The sequence below is a fragment of the Lathyrus oleraceus genome, chromosome 5 (genome assembly GCF_024323335.1).
Source record: "Lathyrus oleraceus cultivar Zhongwan6 chromosome 5, CAAS_Psat_ZW6_1.0, whole genome shotgun sequence".
NCBI classification, from domain to species: domain Eukaryota; kingdom Viridiplantae; phylum Streptophyta; class Magnoliopsida; order Fabales; family Fabaceae; genus Lathyrus; species Lathyrus oleraceus.
The window spans coordinates 55,847,544-55,872,149 of NC_066583.1; the positions used below are offsets into that span (position 1 = coordinate 55,847,544).

General features: G+C 36.5%; 1 non-coding gene across 1 annotated transcript; it reads right to left on the reverse strand.

Annotated features, from left to right (window-relative positions):
• Positions 1-10,919: 10,919 nt before the first annotated feature.
• On the reverse strand, positions 10,920-11,023 carry LOC127089528 (small nucleolar RNA R71). The gene has a single exon (XR_007791110.1). It is a non-coding gene; the product is annotated as a small nucleolar RNA R71 (small nucleolar RNA).
• Between the last annotated feature and the right edge of the window lie 13,583 nt (positions 11,024-24,606).

Here is a 24,606-nt window from a genome sequence, read left to right on the forward strand (position 1 = left end):
TATGTACAAAATTTTGCATGCTTTTTGGAAGGAATAAGTTTCACACTTGACTAGAGATACAAAATATATGATAGATGAAAGAGTACAGATATAATCAATATCTCGATTGAATGAAAATCAATCTACAAAAGGTCGGTAAAACGAGACTATTTAATTGAGTAAGAAATTTAACATTACAGTATTTATATTTAATAAAAAAAAGAAAGGTTTCAGAATCTTAATCAACCAAAACCTAAAACTTATTAACAAAATCTCTATCAATACGATAATCTCTAATACCATGCGATTCTTAGAAAGAATTAAATCTAAACATGAAATTCTAAACTATATATATATATATATATATATATATATATATATATATATATATATATATAGAGAGAGAGAGAGAGAGAGAGAGAGAGAGAGAGAGAGAGAGAGGAATAAGAAGATAGTACGCCGTATGTATAGTGATTCAAAAACTTGTCCTCAATATGCCTACTCCACTCTCCAATGGTTTCCTGATGAACATTTATTGTCCTTCCATTATGGTTTTGACAAATTTATACATATTCGCTTAGTACATTCACAATTAGAATGATTCTGAAATAAAGATATTTGATTTGAATCCTTTTTAAAGGTACACGTCTTCTGAAACTGAGCTCTTGTGAAATCTTTACTCGAATTCGAATTAAATCTTCCAACTCCAAGAAAATTATTCTAAGCCTCCATTCTTAAATGATATGAAGATGAGAAATACTACAATTTGTTTGTAAGATTCCACTAGAATCTACCAAAGTAATATTGAAGAGAAGAATCTCATTCTTTTTCCATTGGATTTGTCAATCCCAACCATAACCACACACACAAATACCAAACCTTGAGATTCTCAAAAAATCGTAACAAAACGATAATCATAAAAACTACCCTCCTCGCAGATCTCACACCCTAAGATGAGAACTCAATCCAAACAAAAGTGGATGATGCAAGAGTTTAAAAATGAAGAGCTTTTGGTTGCATAACTCAAAACAATTTTTGAAAGTTAAGATAATATATGTGTTATGAGTTCTAAATCATAGATTGGAAATGTATGTTATGAACATTGTGAAAGGGATTTAATAAAAAGATTTATATATGTATAGGAGATCTAGCATAAAAATTACAGAATAATGTCATTTGATTCTAGTCATAAGCAATAAGTATGGGTTGAATCAAGAGAGTAAATTATTTGAATCATGATCCAAGAACCAATAAAAACTTCTCCCATGATTCTAACCAACCCTTTTTATTATTATAGTCAACAAAATCTCTTATTTGAACCAGATTCTTAAAACCAAAACCCTAAATCTATTGTCAGAGTTTGATTCGAGTCAAGAATACTAGTGATTCAAATCAAATATCTCATATTTGTGTCATGGCTTATTGTGGTTCAAAATCTATAAGTGTTGTGAAAACTATTGATATGTGAAAGTGTACACAATCGAATAGTAAGAAGTGATGTAAAAGTAAGAGTATCGATCCCATAGAGATTGTAATAACTTAAATTTATTTTCAAATCAAAATATTGTGAATAGCCATGAGGAAAAAGGTAACAGTAATAATGGGTTATCATAGATTCAGGTTGAAACACAATAAAAGATAAGTGATGATGAATAAGTTAAATAAATAATAAGACACATGTTAGGCAATTATCCATCTAATGAAGTTCATACTCTTCGTGCCTTATGAGATTTGTCATGACAGATGAGGAAGAAGGTAATCTAGTTATATATGTCTACAACATCAAGGCATATGCATTAAGTTAAGGGAACAACTCTTGAGGTCTCTTAATAATGTTAAAGCATGTCTATTTGCAACTTCTGATTTCCCCATGGTTGTAGTAGTTTATCTATAAAGTGACTAATCTTTTAATTATGCCTATCTTACTATTTTTAACCACAATTACTTATGAATTTTGTTAGTTAATAGATCTTTCAACCCTTAACCAACTTTTACCTATTTATAAGGTGATTAAGCAAAGAAAAATATGTTTAACATTACTTCACATAGTAAAATGCATCACTTCAAAACACACCATTTAACACATAATACTACTTTTCATTAAACTTCACATTGCTCAACATAAAGAGTTTTAGCTCATGATTAGCAAAATAAATACAACAAGACATGTTCGTACATTCAACATTTCTAAACACAAATGAAAAGAAAATATAAACCTAAGCATGTCACACTACTCCTTGAAATATCTCAATCATCAGGAGACGAGTTATGTCACATCAGGATGCTAATCACTTCTTCAATGGAGGGAGAATGAAAGGAACTATCACAATTGGTTCATACTTCTTCTTCTTCAATAAGATATTTTTCAGAGTATTTTCTCAAGTTTTAACTTCTGAACCTCTCTCCACTTTTTCCAATAGGTTCCTTTTATACCTCTTTAGAATTTAGAGATTTGTCTTGTCATTGGATCATGTGCATTGTGGATTTCCTTGCTTTTAGCCCTATAAACACAACATATTATTTCTTATTTCCTTCAAATCAGTTCCAAGTAGTACAATTTCCAGCGTGCAAGGGACAAAACGTTCTCTGGTAAGTCTGTTACGCAAGCAGACAACAACGCACACCATTATGTGCATATCGGCTTTTGTAGAATTTTGTCTTGTAGTGCTTGATCTTATCCATCCAATTTCTCACCTCACTTGCACTCTAATTATCACATGGTTTCCATGTTTTCCCTGATGATAAAGACCCTCATTCCTTGTAAACTCTTTTTCATCTACGACTTTGCTGAGATTTAAGGTAGAAATGACACTCCTAGTCTATCGTGCCAGAACTTATTATAAAGCATTCCTACGCAAGTGACAAACACATAAAAACACGTAAAAGAGAGCACCTATTGTGCTCTTCACAAAATAACTTAAAACAACAAAATGAACTTTAATTATCCTGAGAAAACTTGATAATAACAAAATAAAATCAAGTGTGAAGGGCTTGAATCACTCATAAGTAGTGATTTATGACACCCCCAAACTTGAATCATTACTTGTCCTTAGGTGAACTGACATATAATATCATAAATATAATACCTCATTCATCCCTTACTTTAGCAGCACATTTACTATAACAATAATCTTTTCTAAAAGGAATGCATCTAAAAAATTTCACAACTTGGTATTTGTTGTAACTCAGCCTTGTGTGTGTATGTGTGAGAGCGCGTGTGTGTGTGTGTGTATGTGTGTGTGTGTGTGTGTGCGTGTGTGTGTGTGTGTGTGTGTGTGTGTGTGTGTGTGTGTGTGAGTGAAACCCATGATGTTGCCTATCATGCCAGAAGTCTTAAGTCAAGATGATTAACCCAAATCCTTAGTTTGGTTACTCTATCATATGGTCCAAAGTATCAACTTTTTCAGTTTCATAAGGTGAGATTAACTAGATTACCTTGTGTTTTACCTTTTTTGTTCATTTTGAACTTAAGGGTTTTACTTACATCACTTGCCTTAGTAACTTTTTCTAGTTGCTTCACCTTTTCACCTGATGGGATCTCACTTGTAATGAGTCCAAACATTTACTCGAAGTAAAGACCCCCATTGTTCCTCTAGTTTCGAGCACATGAACTTTATTCACAATGCTCTTTGGGCTTTACATTCTTTTTTCACACTTTTGTGTGTTTCTCTTTTATTTTAACATGCATTAGTAAATGTAGTAGAGCCATTAGCTAACCTTATTTACTAGTGTTCACCTCCCCTAGACTAAATCCTATAATGAATCTTATTCAATACTTTAGAATAATTAAAACTTCTTAAAAGGCTAACAACTTTTCTGATTCTTATGGCGTGATATGGGTCGTCACTAACTCACAATTTTATGCATTGATTATTTATTAAGACCTTGTTTCAAATATTGTCAGCAATCCAATTAGAATTCTCCTAAGTTATTTTAGAAATTATATTATTTTTGAGGTGAAGTTGGGTACTTTGCTTATTTCTTTTTGTTCTTTTCATTCATTTTTTAGCAAAATAAACAGGAAAGCACGAACATTTCATTGATTGATAATTGAAATTAGTACATGCAAACATAATTGAAAGTTAAGCTAATAGGTGCATTCACCCCCAGACTTAAATTAAGAGCAGTGTCCTCACTATCAGTCTGATGGGTTCTGGCACATCAAAAAACAGAAATGCACGCTTACGAGAGATGCATGAGATTCCTTTAAGTATTATTGGGCACTATTAGGATCACATATCTTTTTCTCCTGTTTTAAAATAATTTTTCTTTGATGAGAGATTTTCTTAAATGCGCCTAATGAGTCATCATGCATTTCTCTACACACTTTCGACAATCGATGTAAGACGGTTTAAAATAACAATCAGAATCATATACCTCTGAGTCTTAACCTTTTTTATGTGTCATCAATGACAATGCAAATTCATCATTTAAGCTTGGACTAGAGATAAAAAGGAGCTCTCCTATTTGCCTTCCCAAGTGATATAAGCCCTATAACCTTTAGGGAAATTAACTTTTGTCTTGTAGGAGTCTTTATCCTTATTTTCATAAAAAAAAAAGAGAATTGCCTAAATTATAACTTGTATATTAAGTGGAGAAAATGACTCTACATGGATTCCACGGTTTCACCGGGATCTATATGTTAATTTTAGGTTCCTTTATGTATTTAGTACCCTTATAGAGCACTTGAAGCGCATTCCACTTTGATTGTGGAGTCTTAATATTTGAGATTGAGTAATATACTTTCGTGCTTAACACAAAAATAAGTATATTCCTTGACTTTAAATCATATGACGCCTCTTTGGTTTCTTCATTTGACCAATCCTTTAAGACTTCTTCAGTAAAAACGCCATTGAATTCACTTTCAAGAAAAAAAGGTCCATCAATGATAGACACCGAAGCATTTTGTCTAATGGCATTAAGTGAATGTACATATTTCCCTTCAAATAAGCATAATTTTCACCTTTGAGAATAGGGGCTCTATTTTACGCTTCCATTGGGTCATCGTTACCCATATTCTCAAATTTTGGAGTCGTTAGACCTGATCAAAATACTAGCTTTGAGGCTAATGTTTGAGGGATAATATGGAATCTAATGGTCTAGAATGAGGGGTTGAATAAACCGATTTAAAAATTATTTAGAAAATTAGAGTTTGAAAATCGTTTTACATGGTAGAAGATTTGCGTACAAAATTTTATATGTTTTTTGGATGGAATCAATTACACACTTAATCAGAGATACAAAATGGATAACAAATGAAAGAGTAACAATACAACCAATATCTCGATTGAATGAAAATCAATATACACATGTTATGTCAATCGAGTCTTATCAATTGAGTAAGAAATCTAACATAACAATATTTAGATTTAACCAACAACAAGAAAGGTTTCAGAGTCTCAATCTAACAAAACCTAAAACTTATTAACAAAATCTCTATCAATATGATAAACTCTAATAGCATGCAATTCTAAGAAAGCATTTAACATGAACATGAAATTCTAAACAAAATGTAAAGAAATAAAAGAGGGAGAGAGAGAGAGAGAGAGAGAGAGAGAGAGAGAGAGAGAGAGAGAGATTACGTCAGATGTATAGTGGTTCGGAAATTCGTCCTTACTCTGCCTACTCCACTCTCTAATGGTTTCTCATTAAAAGTTTGTGGTTCTTCAACTATGATTTTGACAAATTTACACATATTCATTTAGTATAATCATAATTCAAATAATGATAAAATAAATACCTTGATCCAAATCGTCTTTCGTTGTACATAACTTCAAACACTGAGCTCTTGAGAAATATATACTAAACTTGGGCATAAATATTCCATCTCCAAGAATTCTCCTCTAAGCCTATGTTCTACATTGATCTTTAATCAATCCTACTGGTACCTTGAGCCTTGGATTATTTGAAGATGAGAAAATTATATCTTCATCTGTAGGCTTTCACATAGCTCTACCAAAGTAATATTGGAGAGAAGCACATCCTTCTTTTTCCATTGGATTTTTCGACCCCAATAACAACCATACACATACAAATGCCAATCCATGAACTCCTTAAGAAATCTATACAAAACGTTAATCACAAAAATAATGCTCCTCGCAAATCCCACACCCAAAGATGATAACTTAATCCAAACAACAATGGACGATACTAGAGGTTAAGGATGAAGAGATTTCAGTTGCAAAACTTAAATAAAGATTCAAAACCATTTTTGAAAATTGAAATAAATATGTGTTGTGAGTTTTAAATCATAAAGTGGGAATGTATGCTATGAACATTGTGAAAGGGGTTTTAAAAAAAGATTTATATATATGTTGGAGATTTAGCACAAAAATGAGATAAAAATGCCATTTCATTCGAGTAACAAGTAAGTAGTATGAGTCGAGCCAAAAGAGTAAATGACTTGAATCAAGATCCAAGAACCGAGAAAAACTCCTCACATGATTTGAATCAACCCCTTTTTATGATTTGAGTCATGTGATTCGATTCAACAAAACCTCTGGTTTGAATCTGATTCACAATAACAAAATCCAAACTTTGTTGTCTGAGTTTGATTCGAGTCAGGCGTACCAATGATTCGAATGAAACCTCTTTGATTCGAGTCATTGATTGTTGTGATTCGAATAAAACTTATAGAATAAAAATCCTATTTTTCACAAATATGTTTGATTCGAGCCATGAACTTTTCTGATTCAAATCAAACTCATAGAAGAAAAATCCTAGCTTTTCGACACATTTTATTTGAGTCATGTGAACCTGTGATTCTAATCACACATAAAATTTTAAATTTTTTATTAACATGGAGTGCTTTTATAAGTCGGAACTTGGCATTACTTAAACCATTCTTACATGTGCTTCTTGATTCAAAAACTTTGACTATTTGACTAGAAGGATATTTCTATGTTTGTAATCAAACAATTTTTTATGCATGCGTAAAAAAAATTAAGAACTCAGTCCTAAGGTGCACAATAAGTGAGCAGGCTCAAATATGAAAAAATTAACAAAAATTAAATTGACAAGAGCACAATGATACCCTGTAGGGTGAAATGACACCTGGTAAGGCATAACGATACCCTATAGAGTGCAATGATATTCTATAGGATGCAATACACTTCGATGAACTCTACAAACAATAATATTTGAAAATGGGGGACTTTGTTAAAAACCTTTCGCTTGTAAGAGAAAATATTGATACCCCACATCTTTTATTTTATTGTTGAATTTGAAATGTAAAATATGGAAGCATGACTCATCGCCTTACTCATTTGATAAGATTAAAACTAGCTTTAATAGTGCCTCAGGTTTACTATGTTCTCGGATCTATGGATGAGACTACCCTTCAAATCTTCTAGCTTGTATCCACCATGTGTCAACCTTTCATGCATTATGTAGGATCTTTCCTAGTCAGGGAGCAACTTTCCAATTTGGGTAGGCGCCGAGAGTTGTCTAAGCACATTTTCACCTTATTTCATATCCCATGGAATGAGCCTATAATTATATCTTATAAAGACCCTTTTTTTGTCCCCGTACTCTTGAATGTAAGTGATCTTCCGTGCTTCATCGAGTAGGTTGGTTGCGCATATGATTCTCTCGATGTTGTAAATGATCATTATAAGAATTAATGGGATGAGATACATCCGAGTCTTCAAATCATGCATGTGAATCTAAACCTGGGGGCACATAAAAATTATCTTTATGAATTAGGAGTGCAATAGCTTAGCCAGATGTGGAAACTTGATTCTTTTGAACTTGACAAATTAGCACACAAAAATTACTTGTGCCTTTGACTGATATGGATCAAAAGAATCATCATATTGAAACTAGTAATTTATCACCACATGTGCATATTTTTCATAAAGTTGACATGAATGACGATTTACAGATTGAGAACTAGACGTTCCACGACCATGGCCATGAGTATTTCTTCCTTTGCCGTAATAAATAATTCAATTAAATAGAAGTTATTAATTAGGAAGGACTTGAAGAATTGCATAAATATGCAACACATATTTATAATTATAGCAATTTTATTTCATTGAAATCTTTAATTCATAACACAATTGATGAACCCCTAACTTTCATAAGGGCTTCAATTTTTTGTGTACCTTATCTCATACTGCATAAGTATGTTTGTTAGAAAGAACATGAAGGGGCATCGATTCGAAATTCGTTGAGATAATTCAGGTGAAGATAGTTTGATCTTGAATAATTCAAGTTTCATATACCTTGGAGATGATATTTAGGGGTTTACAACGAAATTGCGTAGTTTGTGAGTGAGAAACACTCCTTTAATATGTGTATTTCATAAAACAAAAGTTGCTTTCTTGCAATTTGTTGGAAACTTTTGGACCAAACATGTTGGAGTTCAAAAAATTTGAGAAAAATGATTGTGATTCAATTGCTTGAGATGAGTGATTCACATTTTGAAAATGTTGTAGAGAATCATCAACATCCTCCATTGATACTTCTTTGAAACATTAAGAATGGTTTTGCTTATTCAAAGTTGGAGATTCTATAAGAAATCATAGAGAACTAAAGAGGAGAAGAGCATATAAACAAATGATAATATTACTCAATCATCTTATAAGTACCTGATAACTCGAAAACATGTCATATTTCTGACTCAACTTGCATGCATTTTTGTATCATTTTCTATGTCTTTTTATGATATTATGTTGGTATTCTATGTCTACGTCAGATGTTTAAAAGTTAAGGGCCTTCGTTCGAGAAAACGGTGTGAAACGGAGAAAATGGGAGAAAAAGACAAGTATTGCACTGTCATGACGGGCTCACTGCCAATATAACGGTCGTCATGACCTAAGGAAGTCAAACCCGTCATAGAAATTCAACAAAAAGGGAGAAAATATACCTGAGTTGGATGATAGGTAGGTCTTCATCTGGATAGCACTCGTCATCCTCCCCCACCTCATGACGAAGGGGTCGTCATTTCCATGACGCCCATCATGGGTTTAAAGGCCAAAAGTTTCGCCCATGTATCAGGACTTAGCCAAAGCACTCCCTCCATTTTCTCTATTTCTCCTACATGATCTAAGGCACCCCAGTACAATTTTTAACACTATAAATAGGGAATTTCAATTTGGAAAAGATAATTCAAGCTTAGTAATATTTTTAAGCTAGAAAAAGCACTTATGGTAAAGCGATAACTTTCTCACATCGGAAAATTATTGCAATTTTAGTTTTAGTTTAGATTTTATATGTCTGTTTCTAAGTCGCTGCTACTATAATCTTTCCGACATAATGTTTTTAGAATTTATTCCAAACATATTTTTTTGTACCAGATTAAAGTCTCTACTTTAGAGTATCTTATTATATTACTGCATTTCTATAATACGGGTTCCTTGTTTCTCTTACTACCTTTAATTAATTATAATAGTTGTATGCTTCCTTTTATTTTTATTATTATTATTATTATTATTATTATTATTATTATTATAATTATTATTATTATTATTATTATTATTATTATTATTATTATTATTATTATTATTATTATTACATTAAACATGAGTATATAAATTACATATAGTAGCATTTACGTAATAATATGTCCGATTAATTTTGTTGAGCCCAGAATGCAAGGACCGTCGTACCGATGGTGCTCTAATTAGTCGTTACAAATTATGATTAAAATGAGAATTATTTATGGCCTAAATTCTTTTCTATTTTTAACTTTAAAGTTTACTACGAAAGCATAAACGTAGCAATACATGTTTCAATTCAGAAAAATGAAACTTTTATTTGATAGTACGAAAATCCAGTTTTTGATTTTAAATACTGCAAAAGCATTTTCTAGTCAATTAGGAAAATTTCACTTTTCAAAAATGAGATTTTAAAAGTATAAGAAGACATGCGATAGCGTACATTTATACGCTTAAAATTCGGCACTGGATGTGCGAAAGCAGACAATTAGATTAAGCAATTTTTCAAGTAATTAAAATTAATTATTTCCGAAAGAGAATTTTGCACTGTAACATGTTTGACACGCAAAAGTACACAATTAGATTATGTGCTAAAGTTCAGTACCGATCACGCGAAAGCGGACAATACCTTAAAAATTAATTCTTTTTCTACAAGAAAATATTGTCTCATTTTAATTATAAGTAACAAATCTATGAGCACTAACGGTCAATCACATTCCGGTCTCTTGCTTCGTAATTAATTCAAAACAACTTATTTCCCTTTCTTTGCAAACAAAAACATTTATTCATCGCCTTAGATCCACATAGTAACAATAAATAATGGTATTTGACATTAGTCTATGTGGGTTCAACACTTTTTATATTATAATCGATATTTCCATGCACTTGCAGACCTATCAAGTTTTTGGCGCCAATGCCAGAGACCAAATTAGTCAACATTATAACTCAGTTGTTGTGCTATGTAGACTAAGGAACATTTTTATTCTTTTCTTTTCCTTTCTCGGTTGTATGTCAAGTACCCTTAACTCCGGGGAAGAAGTAAAGCAACTGATTGATGAGATCGAGCATTTTCTTCATATTAGATGTTAATTAGAACAACTTCGCGTCCAATACATTATCCTAATGGCTATGAATAATGATAATCACCCTCTTAAGGACTTTGTCGTCCCATCTGAGGATGAGTCGCACTCTAGTATTGTTAACCCTGTGATTCAGGCTAACAACTTTAAGTTGAAACCTTCTCTATTGAAAATTGTGCAGCAGAATCAGTTCTCCGGTAGCCCAACGGAGGACCTTAATCAACATATTTTCATGTTCGTACAGTATGCTGACACATTGAAGAATAATGGCATCAATCCATAATCCGTTAGACTACATATTTCCCTTTTTTTTCTTGAGGGACAAAGCCAAAGCTTGGCTACAGTCCCTGTCATCTAATTCCATCTCCTCAAGGAATGGACTCAAGAAGGTGTTCTTAGCTAGATATTTCCCGCCAAGTAAAACAACAATGTTAAGAAACCAATTAGACAAGCTGACAGTGAATCCCTTTTTGAGGCATGGGAAAGATATAAGGACATGATGAGACTCTGCCCACATCATGGGTTAGAGAAGTGGTTGATCATCAACGCTTTCTATAACGGTATTCTCTATAAGACGTGGATGACAATTGATGTTGCGGCTAGAGGAGCTATAATGGATAAGCCCTTCTCTAAGGTCTACCAACTTATAGAAAGTATGGCCTAGAACCACTATCAATGGGGAAGCGAGCGCATTCCCGTGGAAAAATCTCAACCTAAAGGTGGTATGTATGAGGTGAGCGACTTTGATCACATGAATGCTAAAGTAGATACCCTCACTCAAAATATCGACAATCAGACCATTACCCCTGCAACTATCGTAGCTGTTGTGACTCCTAATTGTGAAATCTATGGAGTCCAAGGACATATCTCTATTGACTATCAGTTATTATCCGAGCCTACCCATGATTAGGCTAATTATGTGCAGGGGAATCCATATTTCAATACGTATAATCCTAGATGGAGAAATCATCCAAATTTCTCCTACAAGAATAATAATGCTCTGTTTCCACCTAGCTCTGCACCCCCTACTCCACCTTACTTCCAAAATCATAAAGGAGCCCCTGTTTCTCCTCCTGCACCCAAAAAGTCTAATTTTGACCTATTGATAGAAAATTTTGTTATGTCTCAAACTCAATAGAATAAAGAATTTATGAACCAAAATGTTCATATGAATGAGTAATTAAGGAGTTAGTCAATAAGGTAGACGCCATGGACACACTTAACGAGATGCTTGAGACTCATATCTCGCGAGTAGCCCAACAACAAGGAGCCACTTTTTCCCCTGCAGGAATATTTCCTAGCCCGTCACAACCTTATCCTAAGGGACACGCTAATGCCATAACACTGCAAAGTGGGACATAGTTAGACGACCCCATTGATCATAAGGTTAGATACCAAGCAGTATGAAGGAGTGTAGAGAAGGCCCCAGAAAGAGTGACTAACAAAAACCTATAAGAGAACCAATAGTTAATTATGGGAAGGCACCCAAAGCAAATGATGCATTTGAGAAGGAACATCCATATGTACCTCCTCCTCCTTATAAGTCGATTGTTCCTTACTCTCAGAGACTTGTTAAGTCTAAGACCGAGGGACAATTTAAGAAGTTTGTGGAGCTCTTGAAGTAGCTCCACATCACAATTCCCTTTTTGGAGGCAATAACTCAAATGCCTTCGTACGCTAAGTTCCTTAAAGAGATCTTATCTAATAAAAGGAAACTTGAGGATGACAGTATAATAGTGTTCACTAAAGAGTGCACTGATTCCCTATGTTATTGGAAAGTTCATCATCAATAAGGCCTTGTGTGATTTAGGAGCTAGTGTTATCTTGATATCTCTCTCGATCTATGAGAGGTTGAATTTAGGTGATCTAAAACCCAATAAAATGTCCCTTCAGTTGGCTGGCCGATCAGTCAGGTACCTAGTAGGAATACTGGAGGACATCCCAGTCAGAATCTCCCAGTTGTACATTCCTACAGGCTTTATAGAGATGGACATCAAAGAAGACTCCAATATCCCAATCTTGTTAGTGTAAGAGCCTAATTTTGTCCCTAAGATCCCTCATGGCATCATAACATTGCATTTGCATTGCCTCAAGGATCATTAGTATCTTGGTTTCCTTTGCCTTTGGGTGGGACCTCTTGTGAGTGGTTTGAGATCACCAAGCATACTTGAATTATATATCATTGCTTTTCTTATTGTATTTACTAACCAAAAGCACAAAAATATGTCACTAACATCTTCTGTTTGTAGCTTGAGCAATCACCAAGGTCAAGAGCTTCAAGGAGATCATCTTGTGCAGAGACATGGCCAAGAAAAGATGATAGCAAGCATGGTAATGGTTCCCAAAGCTCTCATCCATCAAATATGCCTCCCTAGCATCTAAATTTATCATTTTGATCAAAGCAAGTCAAAGGGTTTGAGGTTTGTGCCCCAAGGAAATCCTAATTCATTTGTGCACCACAATGCCTTGCTCTTGAAGCAACCTCAGCCCATGATCAAATACAATCAATGGAACTTCTTTAATTCATCATTTCATGCATATTTGAACTTATTTGAGTATCCTCAATCATCAATTCATCAAGGTATGAGTCATGGACTTGAGAAGTTGATCAGTCAATTCATCTGACTATTTTGAAATGCACTGAGACCTGACTTTTTATGTGTTGGTCAAATGGAGATGGTTCCAAAAGCAAACATCTTCTTACGGACAATATTAACAACTTTCATGTTCATCAAAAATTGATTTGAAGCTTGGAAGGCCATCTCCCATTCCAATACATTATAGGTCATTTTGACTGAAACCCTAATTTTGGGTCAACTTCCCAAGGACATAACTCATTCCTTTTTTATGATTTTGAGGTGGGATCAAATGCATTGGAAATATTAAGATGTCTACTTCAAATGTTATGTTGAACAAAATTTCAAAATCTCAAAGGAAATACATGTGATAATGCAAGACATTATAGGTCCTTTTAGGCCAAATGCATTGAAAGGCAAAAAAGTCCAACTTCAAGTGCCCATAACTTCTTCATCAAAAATCCAAATGATGCAAACGTTAAGTCCATTTTGATTTTCTTAAAAAGATATACAACTTTGATGTTGGAGATGTTTTCATTTGAAGCTTGCATCATCAAAACAGAAGGGCTTGAACATTGGCCAAATTTGGAAACCTTGCATTGACATGTTTTGTGCATTACACTTTAAACTCAAAATTCACTAATTTCCACACTTCAAATGGATTTTTGCCCAACATAACAATTGTTCCTTACATCAAAACCTTTCCAACGATTACTCAGATGATCATGTTTGGATTTGGCAATTGGTATTTTCGAAGAGGTGAACATTTAGGCACAATTATGGAATTCACATCATAACTTCATGCACAAGCCAATTCAGCTCTAATTACACGTCCAAATCATTGGCATCTGAGTTCAGCTTGCATTTCCATCCATTTTTGGGCTTTGCACGTGCCTGTACAGGCCCATGCATGAAGAGTCCAAATTCCATGCACATGAGAATTCACCTTGCTTGCAGTTTGTTTTGCTATAAATAGAAGTGCTCAGCTTCATTCAAACTCAACCTAAAGGCGCCTGAAATCCTGCTGAAGTGATTCCCCAACCTCACCAAAGAAGCTATTTCAATTTTTCATCAAATTTTTCAGATCCAAAATTCAACTACATCTGGTTGAATCCTTGGATCTAAAGCTTCTAAACCTTCATCATTCAGCTCATTGATCTTCTGTTTTGGCAAAGAAAGCAAGGAATCGAGCTCAAGTGTCCAGAAATCAAGTTTGCTCTTCAACTGGTATTTCATTCGAATCTCATCATCCATTGACCTATTTGCTTGGATCTTGTGTTGGCTGAAGTCCTCTCAATAGAGACATCATGATTATGCATTTAATTTTTGAAATCCATTGAGTTCATGATGAACACCACAGAACTTTCATCTCTGATTTCTCTCAATATAGAGATCTAGAGTGGAATTGATTGGCACAGGGATGATGTACATCATCCCAACTTTCTAAAGAGGTATGGATCGTGCATTTTGGTTGCCTTTTGGATCTCTGCAATTTTGGCCGGAAAATCCAAGCTCACCGGAGAAGAAGGTGGCTCCGGTGGCCGTCCCATTGCCAGATGCATTGTGGACCCTTGGATTCATTTTCCAGATTTGATCTTGGCCTTTGATTGTTATGACTTATTTTAATGTTGTGTGTTACGCATTGACTTGGACTCATGGTGAGCGCGCGCCTCTGTACCATTTCATGTGCCGCGTCAATTAATGAAACACATCCAACGATCCCTGATTTTTCATATTATTTCAATTTCTGATTTTATTTTGTTTATTCCCTTTTATTTCAAAAATCAATATCTCTCTCATTTTTAATCCAAAAATTATGGGACCAATTGCATTAGTCTCCAAATAATTTCTAGTTTCTATTTCTGATTTTTTATTTTTTTTTATTTTGTCATTTGATATTTTTTGTGAATTCTCTCTTTTCTGGTTATTTTTAATTCATTTTAAATAGTTTTTTATATTCAAAAAATACAAAAATATTTTCCTAACCTATTTGAATGATGATGGATCTATGAAAAATATTCTCGTCAATTTTTAAATTGATTTGAGATTTATTTGAGATTTTAGTTCAATTAGGTTATTTTTATTCATTTTAAATTGATTAAAAATAGTTTCTGACTTTTAAAAATGCTGAAATTTTTTGTCAAACTTTGTTTGACCTTGTTGAACTTGAGATAAATTACTTGGACCTTTCAAGGTTGATTTGAAGTAATTTTGAAGTTTGACCTTTCTTTTATTTTTAATTCAAGTTTATTTTTAATATTAAAAATGCCAAAAATATTTTGTTAATTTCTTGACTTCCAATCTTCATCTCACTTCTGTTTTTGATTGTTTGACTTTGACTTTCAATGTTATTGGTCAACATATGATGATTGGTACATTTTATTTCATTTAATGCATTTGTATTTTTGCCATTCTTATTTCCTTTATCCATCTTCTTCTTCTTCTTTCTTCTTCCCTTTTGATCAATGAGTTGAAGGTTGATAAGTTAGCATTGATTAGGGAGACTTAATCTTCCTTGATTCAAATCTAATTCATCTTGATCAATTGATCAAGTGAATGGCTTTGCATTGAGGATAGGTTGTTTTCTAAATCATGCAAAAGGCTTAAACCAATACAAGGTCAATTCTCATTTTCTTTTTGGCATGGCAAGTTGTTGGAACTTGGTTCACTAATCAAGACTTCTAACTTGTGTTGTTGCCTACATTATTATTGACCGGCCTTAGATAGTTGTGACTTCTACATAAGTCTAATTACGATTGCTTAACATAGTGCTAAATTTGCCTTATGGCACACTAACTACTAACACTAACTATTGACAATTAACATTTACTTTTTGCTCTTTACTTTTATGCAATTTACTATTCTTGCACATATTATCCATTTGCTTTTCTCTTTGCTCACTTGAGCACATGTTTATGTTAATGCCATTTGCCTTTTGCTCACTTGAGCACATAATTGGGTATATACTATTGTGCTTGTATTTTTGTTTTGATTGTTGTGGACCAAATGCAAAGAAATTGACTTAGTTTCTAGGACTTTCCCTATGCAAAGGATGGAGAATTGGACTTAGATTCTAGGACTTTCCTTATGCAAAATTGGAGTAAATGGACCTTAATGATGAAGATGGATTAGAAGGACCAAATCTCTAAACTCACTCTTGTTCATTCTTGATTTACTTCATGGAACTTTTGATGTGTGTGTTTTTGGGCTAGGGGTTCCCACTTGAGCTTAATTGAAGGACCATTGCCATGTTCATCCAAAGTGAAAGACACAAGATACATTGAGGATCTCTTAAGAGACTTGGTTGATTGCTTGAGCTTATTATTTTTGTGATTGCTTATTCCAAAGGATGGGAGCTACTTGGATCATCACTATGATCTTAAAAGAGGAACTCCTTGTGTGGTTTTGTTCTCTTTTCCCTCACCTTTTTGTTTTACTTAGGACTTAGCTCTTCTTCTTCTTCTCTCCACTCTAACCCAAGCCAAAACTTTTTGTGCAAACATTTAACCATTATTTTCAAACATTAGAAACCTAAGCCTTATGCTTTTGATTTTCAAACTTCCCTTTCATAACACTTATTTTGAATTGAACTTTTAAGACAACTTTGACCATTTTTGTATATACTTCTAATTGGTAAATATAACCCATTCAAATGTCTTTTGTGGTTCCAATGGCCACCTTTTTAATCAAAATTTTCCATAACCTTTAGCTATTAGGTTTGAGTTATCCTTGTGGTAGATGTCATACTCACCTATATCCTTAGTGATGGACAATGAGTCTTCCATGTTTATTATAGGGTTAACCCCTCACTAGCATGTTAAAGCTATCCTCACATGGTGGATTTGTGGTTTGGTTGAGTTTTCTCCCTTTGATAACAAAAGACCTTAAGGCTTTTAGACCAATCAATTCACCAACTTGTTTTAAGATTTTTACCCCGAACTACGAGGTTTTGATCCTAATCTTTTTATAAGATGGTACGTAGGCAATGGGTTTATCCATCCAAACACAAAATGTAAATAAACTTGTATATTCTTTCCTCATCTCTTCAATCATGTTTGCACAAACAAAATTTTCCACAAAACAAACAACCTTCACAACAAGTATGAAAAGGGCTCCCTAGGAGTACCTAGGATGTTTTGGGTGCCTAACACCTTCCCATTGCATAACCAACCCCCTTACCCAGATCTCTGTTTCTTTTACTAGTTTTTGTTAAAACTATTAGGTTTTTGTTCGCTTTCTAACCATTCCTTTGGATAAATAGAAGTGCGGTGGCGACTCGACTTGTATGATTTACCTTGGATTTAGTCAATATCTCTAATGGTAACGAATACCCCGCTACAGTTAGGTAGACCTTTCTTAGCCACAACCGGTGCTATAATAGATGTGAAGAGAGGGAAACTTAATTTCGACGTTGGTGAGGAGAAGATTGAGTTTATACTACCCTAGTTTATGAAATCCCCTGCTATTGATGATACATGTTATTTTGTAAACATCATTGATGAGTGTTTAAAAGAGTTATGGTTATAGGCACCACCCGCTAAAGAGTTGGTTGCGCCTATGACACCAGAAGTAAAGGATCCTAAGGATGAGTTATATTTAGATAAAGGCTTAGAAGAATGACCCGCCCTTACTCCCGATTTGATTCCTAACAGAGAGCATCTGAAAGTTGAGCTTAAGGAGCTACCTGAAAACTTTAGGTATGAATTTTTAGATATTGAGCTAAATCGATTTGTCATTGTTAATGCCAACCTTGGTAGATAAGAGACTAATAAACTCCTACTATGTTAAAGAGATATCTCGAGGGATTAGGAAACACCATAAATAACCTCAAGGGAATTAGTTCATTTGTGTGTACACACCAAATTATGCTTGAAGAGAATTCCAAAACCTCTAGAGAGTACCAAAGAAGGGTTAATCCCAACATGAATAAAGTGGTAAGGAAGAAGTTATGAAGCTTCTTTATGTCGAGATAATCTATCATATCTCAGACAACAAGTGGGTAAGTCCAGAACACGTGGTACCGAAGAAAGGTGGGATGACAATGGTGAAGAATGAGAAAGGAGATTCTTTGGCCACATGCACGGTAACAGGTGGATGGTGTTTATTGATTATAGGAAGTTAAACAAATCTACTAGGAAAGACCACTTCCCCCTCTCATTTATTGACCATATGCTTGATCGCTTAGCTAAGCACTCACATTTCTGTTACTTGGATAGGTATTTGGGATTCTTCTAGATCCCAATACACACAAGCGATCAAGAAAAGATTACCTGCACATGCCCCTATAGCACTTTTTCTTACCGACGAATACCACTTAGGTTGTGTAACGCTTCAGCCACATTTTAGAGCTTCATGATGGGCATCCTTGTGGACTTTATAGATGACATAATGGAAGTCTTCATGGATGACTTTTCTATATGTGGTTCGAGTTTTGAGAATTGTCTAGCTAATCTAGAGAAGGTACTTGAGAGGTGTGTGAAGGTAAAACTTGTTTTAAACTGGGAGACATATGACTTCATGGTGAAGGAAGGCATAGTCCTTGGACACCTAGTCTCAGCTAGAGTAATAGAGGTTGATAGAGCCATAATAGAGGTTATTGAGAATTTGCAACCTCCGCAAACTGTTAGAGAAGTCCGGAGCTTTCTTGGACATGTTGGTTTCTACCAGCGATTCATAAAAGACTTCTCCAAGATAACGAAACCCCTTACTAGTTTGTTAATGAAGGACGTTGAGTTCATCTTTGATGAATGATGCCATGAGTCCTTTCATTTGTTGAAAAGAGCACTAATCTTCGCACCCATAATGCAACCTTCAGATTGGAGTTAACCCTTTGAGATTATGTGACGCTAGTGATTATGCAGTAGGGGTTGTTTTAGGATAACACAAGGATAAGAAGTTGCATGTCATATACTATGTCAGTAGGACCCTGGACGAAGCTCAGATAAACTAAGCCACTATTGAGAAAGAGCTTATAGAAATCGTGTTCGCGATCGATAAATTATGTTCTTACCTTGTAGGATCGAAACTTATCATGTGCACGGATCACGATGCCATCCAGTACCTATTGTAATACCCCAAAATTTACCCTTCATTTTTCCTGAAAAAAAAAAAAAGAAGTTAAAAATAAATAAATAAATCAAATTAATTAAATAAATAAATAAAATATAACAATTTTTTTTTTGGACTTGGGTCTCCCTCATTTGAGCCCACTACCCACGAAAATCAGTCTATAAATACTGAAGTTTCAGTAGAGGAGTTACACTTGGAGTTACACTGGGAGATTCACTGGAGAAAGATTTTGAGAGAAGGAAACCTAGGAACTACTCTGCAGCGACCTTCAGGCAGCCCTGAGAAGTTCACTCCGCCTCACACAAACCCTAGTATTACTTTGCAATCTTAATCAATCTCTCTCATCAGGTTTGCCCTATATCCATCATCTCTATGCCTTTAATTTGAATGCTCTAAATGTATGAGGTATTATGGGTGAATTTGATACCCTTTTGATGCATGTGTTTGACAAGAGGTTTAGGCCTCCTACCCTTGGTTGCCTTTTGTGAGCTTTTTGTGAATTTTGATGGAATTATTCATGTGGTTACATTTTGATTTAGGGGCAACTCTTGGTTACCCTATTTTGTTTCTCTAACCTGTTTGTTGAGTTTTTTTGTGAGGGCTCACATGATGTTTGCAGGGATAACTTGCGTAGTTTCCCACTTTATTTGTGGGATACCCCCTGGAGGTTCATTCCGATTACCTGTACTGACCCACTTTCTTTGATGATGTTAGCTTGGAAGGATCTCAGGGTTTATCAATCCTTTAATTGCTGTAACTTCGGATCTTTATCCGTGTGGTAATTTTTTCCTTTTCTCGTACTTTATCGCTTTCTTAGCTGGAAGACCTCGATAGGAGGCAATGTTTGAGCCCCTTGGTGGCATTTTACTTTGAGATACATGTTTTGTGTTTTGTATTCATATCCCTACATGTAGCGCGGTTCCTTCGTCAAGGACTGCCTGTTTGCCCTCGAGCATCCCAAACCCTAAAACCCATAACACACGTTTACTCCTTCTACTACAGGCGAGTAAGTCTCCAAAGGTTGAGCATCCGGTAGATTGCGTAGTGACGTCGTTCGTCCAAAACCCAATCCACAACCCCGTAGTTAGCCGAACTACGGCTTGCTCTGATTCTCATTCCAGATGAGATACGTAGGCATAAGACGCGATGTCTTAGCGAGCACACATCCCCCAACCCATAGGTCAGCCGAGCTACGAAGACTCTGATTCTCATATTCAGATGAGATACGTATGCAGTGGATGCGACATCCGCGCGAGTCATTTCTCTTAACCTTTTTAGTAAATAAACACATTAGGTAAACCCACACCCTTTAGACAAAAACCATAAAAGTGGATCCCGTAGAGTACTATGGATGCGTAGGGGTGCTAATACCTTCCCTTCGCATAACCGACTCCCGAACCCAAGATTTGGTTGCAAGACCCCGTCTTGTCCTTTCCTTTTTCAGGTTTACTTCGAGCGTTTCCTTTCCCTCCTTTGGGATGAATAACGCACGGTGGCGACTCTTCTGTCTTTTTCTCTCGCCGATTGTTTTTTTTCGCGCACTGTATTTTTCAGGTTGCGACAGCTGGCGACTCTGCTGGGGACAAAAGAAGTTGACCTCTTGCTGGTCCATCTTCCCTAAACGAGTCCCTCCTAGCTTGTGTTGATTTTCTTGTTTATTGGGTGTTCATGCTTTTGTACATTTATTTACTTACTTGCTTGCATTCATCTGCTGTATCTGTTGGAGCTGTTGTTTGTTTGTTGGGATGGGATGTTCTACGAGAGATAAGCCCATTACCCCGGCTTGAGTGTACACACAGGTTTTAGAGTGGATGATCATGAGGCTTGCGTGGCATGTTGCTACGTTAAGTCGTTCGTGAAGAACCACACCCAGACGAGGTTTCTTTTGGATATATTATGTCCTACGGATGTTCCGTAACGACATGATGTTCCTTTAGAAATTGTCGACTCTGGTGACCATTTCCCGAGAACTCAGTCGAGGCCTCTCCTCCGAGACGTGATTATGTTAGCCCCGGTGGGCGCATTCTCGCCGATCAATCCGAGGACCCCGAGACTGGGAACTTGCTTTAGGATGTCCTGTTGAGGGGAGTCAGTGGAGGTCTTTTATCCCGTAATAATGCCAAACCTTCAGTGGTAAACGTATTATTCGCGACTGAAGGGCTGAAGTTGACGAACTTCTGTTCTTAGAACCTACCAGTGAGGGGCGGGCTAAATTCAGGAAACCTTAACCTCCAACCAACCCGATTTTCTGGAGCAGAGCTTTGATCTTGTATTATATTCCTCAGTGGTTTTCTCTTCAGACAGTGTAACCCGACAGATGTTCAAGCAGATACAGCAATCCTGATTGACATGCCACTGCATTGCATTCACATCATCACATCATTTGCATTCATATCATTTAACACATGTTTATCTATTCCCAGGGATTCATATCTTCTTCTTGATTCTAGTCGGGGTTTTCTTCTTACACTGTTTATCAAATGTGAGACTGGAATCAAGGGGGTAGAATGCCTTTTAGAATTGATAAACATGTCATTGCATTTGCATAGCCATCCGCATGTCTTGCATAACAGGTACCGCCACAGTGTTCTCAGTTGTTTGGTGTCCCACTAGCAGGATAGCTGACTCAGGCATTCACCGATACGGTACCCGAAGGAATCAATAGAGAGCGATGGAGAGCCTACAAGCAGAGCTCGCCGAGATGAAGATTCGCATGAATCAATTCATGGATTTGGTTCAAGGGGTGGCTCAAGGACAGCAGGAGCTTAGATTGTTGGTGCAGAGGGATCCCCCTATTACTCAACCGGAGATGTTGGCCGATCCTCCAGCTGGAGAGGCTAATGGTCCCAATGGACCGGGGCCTATCCCGATCCCGCATGTCAACCTAGATCAACAACCCATTCAGGATGGTCAGGATGATCAGTTCCCCTTGCTTCAGGAAGACTTTGGCATGGACCCCATGTTTAGAAGATTGGAAGAGAGGTTGAAAGCAGTGGAAGGACAGAATCTTCTGGGAGTAGATGTTGCTGACTTGGGGTTGGTCCCAGGTGTGAGAGTGCCACCGAAATTCAAGGTCCCGATATTTGACAAATACCATGGCAGCTCTTGCCCCAAAACTCACGTGCAAGCCTATTTCCGTAAAATGGTTGCATACTCTGATAACGAGAAGCTACTTATGTACTTCTTCCAGGATAGCCTAGCTGGGGCATCCTTGGAATGGTATATGAGGCTGGACAGAGCCCACATCCGTTGCTGGAAGGATTTGGCAGAGGCTTTCGTGAAGCAGTATCAGTATAATACAGACATGGCTCCGGACAGAACTCAACTTCAGAATCTGTCTCTTAAAAGAAATGAGTGCTTCAGGGAATACGCTCAACGCTGGAGAGATACAGCTTCCCGTGTTCAGCCTCCTATGTTGGAAAAGGAAATGGCCAACATGTTCATGAATACACTGCTTGGACCTTATCTAGAGCGTCTGGTGGGGTGCAATGCTTCCAACTTTGCTGATGTGGTCTCTACTGGAGAAAGGGTGGAGAATTACCTAAAGACCTATAAGAGCCAGAGTGGAGGTGGATCCTCATCAGGGGTGAAGAAGCCGTTCATTCAGGGACAGAAGAGGAGAGAAGGGGATGCAAATACCATATCTTCTTATCAGAACAGGGATAACCGGAGGAATAATTTTCAGAATTATCATCAGCAACTGTATGCTGCGGCTGTGACCATTCCAGCTGCAGCGCCACTACAACAACAACAACCACAACGTCAACCAGCTCAGTATCAACAGCAGCAGCAACCGGGTAACAGACCCGCCTATCAACAGAGGCAAAGGATGATGGACCGGCGTTTCGACACCCTTCCAATGTCGTACGCTTAGTTGCTTTCTAGTCTTCAACAACTACAACTTGTGCAACTACGCACTCTGGCTCCTCCTGTTGGTAGACTTCCGGTGGGTTACGACGCCAACGCTAGGTGTAGCTTCCACTCTGGGGCACCTGGCCACAATATTGAGAACTACAAAGCTTTTAAGCACGTAGTTCAGGACCTCATAGATTCAAAGGCCATCGACCTTGCACCGGCTCCGAATGTCGTCAACAATTTCATGCCCCAGCATGGTGGAGCCAACGTTAACATGGTTGAAGGAGAAGTCAAATTAGTCTCTGCGGTCAACAATGAAGGTGGGGATAGTGATTGTGACATTGACAACTGGGTGCGTCCGAGGAGCCCAGGTGAAGTCATCAACAATTGGTCTTCTGAGGAGATTGTCCAAGTCACTCTTCTTGAAGAGTAATTTTCTTTGTTTATTCATGCATATCCAAGTCTTACGTTCCGCCCAGGGCGTAATGACTCATTGTAGGGCCCGTCTATGTGACACTTGCATTTTTATCATAAATAAAGGACGTATTTTTGCATTCAAATATTTTGTTCCCTGTCTTTCTATTTTTGCAGTTTTTCAAAATAAAAAAAATGGCAATGTTTTGTTTAGTTTTCACTTCTTGTTCACACTCATAAGCACATATCATCACTCATGCAGATGCACATCACCGGATCCTATTGATAACGTTTCTGCTACGGCTCGTTTCGACTTTGAAAATCCAATCTTTCAAGCTGAAGAAGAGGGTGATGAAGACTGTGAACTCCCTGGAGAACTTACCAGGTTATTAAAACAAGAGGAAAGGGTTATTCAACCGCATCAAGAGTCTGTTGAAGTGATTAATCTCGGCACCGAGGACTCCAAGAGAGAAATCAAGATAGGGGTTGCTTTAGAAGACAATGTGAAGAAAGGGCTGATTGAATTGCTGCAAGAATACGTTGACATCTTCGCCTGGTCTTATCAGGACATGCCTGGGCTGGACACAAACATCGTGGTACACCGTTTGCCTCTCAAAGAAGGTTGTCCTCCGGTCAAGCAGAAGCTCAGAAGAACAAGACCAGAGATGGCTGTCAAGATAAAGGAAGAAGTGCAAAAGCAGTTGGAGGCAGGGTTTCTAGCAGTCACCAATTATCCGCCATGGGTTGCAAACATCGTCCCAGTACCTAAGAAGGATGGAAAGGTACGGATGTGTGTCGACTACCGGGATCTGAACAGAGCTAGCCCTAAAGATGATTTCCCATTACCTCACATCGACGTTTTGGTGGATAATACAGCTCAGTTCTCGGTATTCTCCTTCATGGATGGCTTTTCTGGATATAACCAAATCAAGATGGCACCAGAGGACATGGAAAAGACAACTTTCATAACCCCATGGGGCACCTTCTGCTACAAGGTGATGCCGTTTGGTCTGAAAAATGCTGGAGCAACATATCAACGAGCTATGGTGACTCTGTTCCATGATATGATTCATCATGAAATCGAGGTTTATGTGGACGATATGATTGCCAAATCTCAGATAGAAGAAGAACATTTGGTGAATTTGCAGAAACTGTTTGAGCGTTTGAGGAAATTCAAACTGAGACTTAATCCGA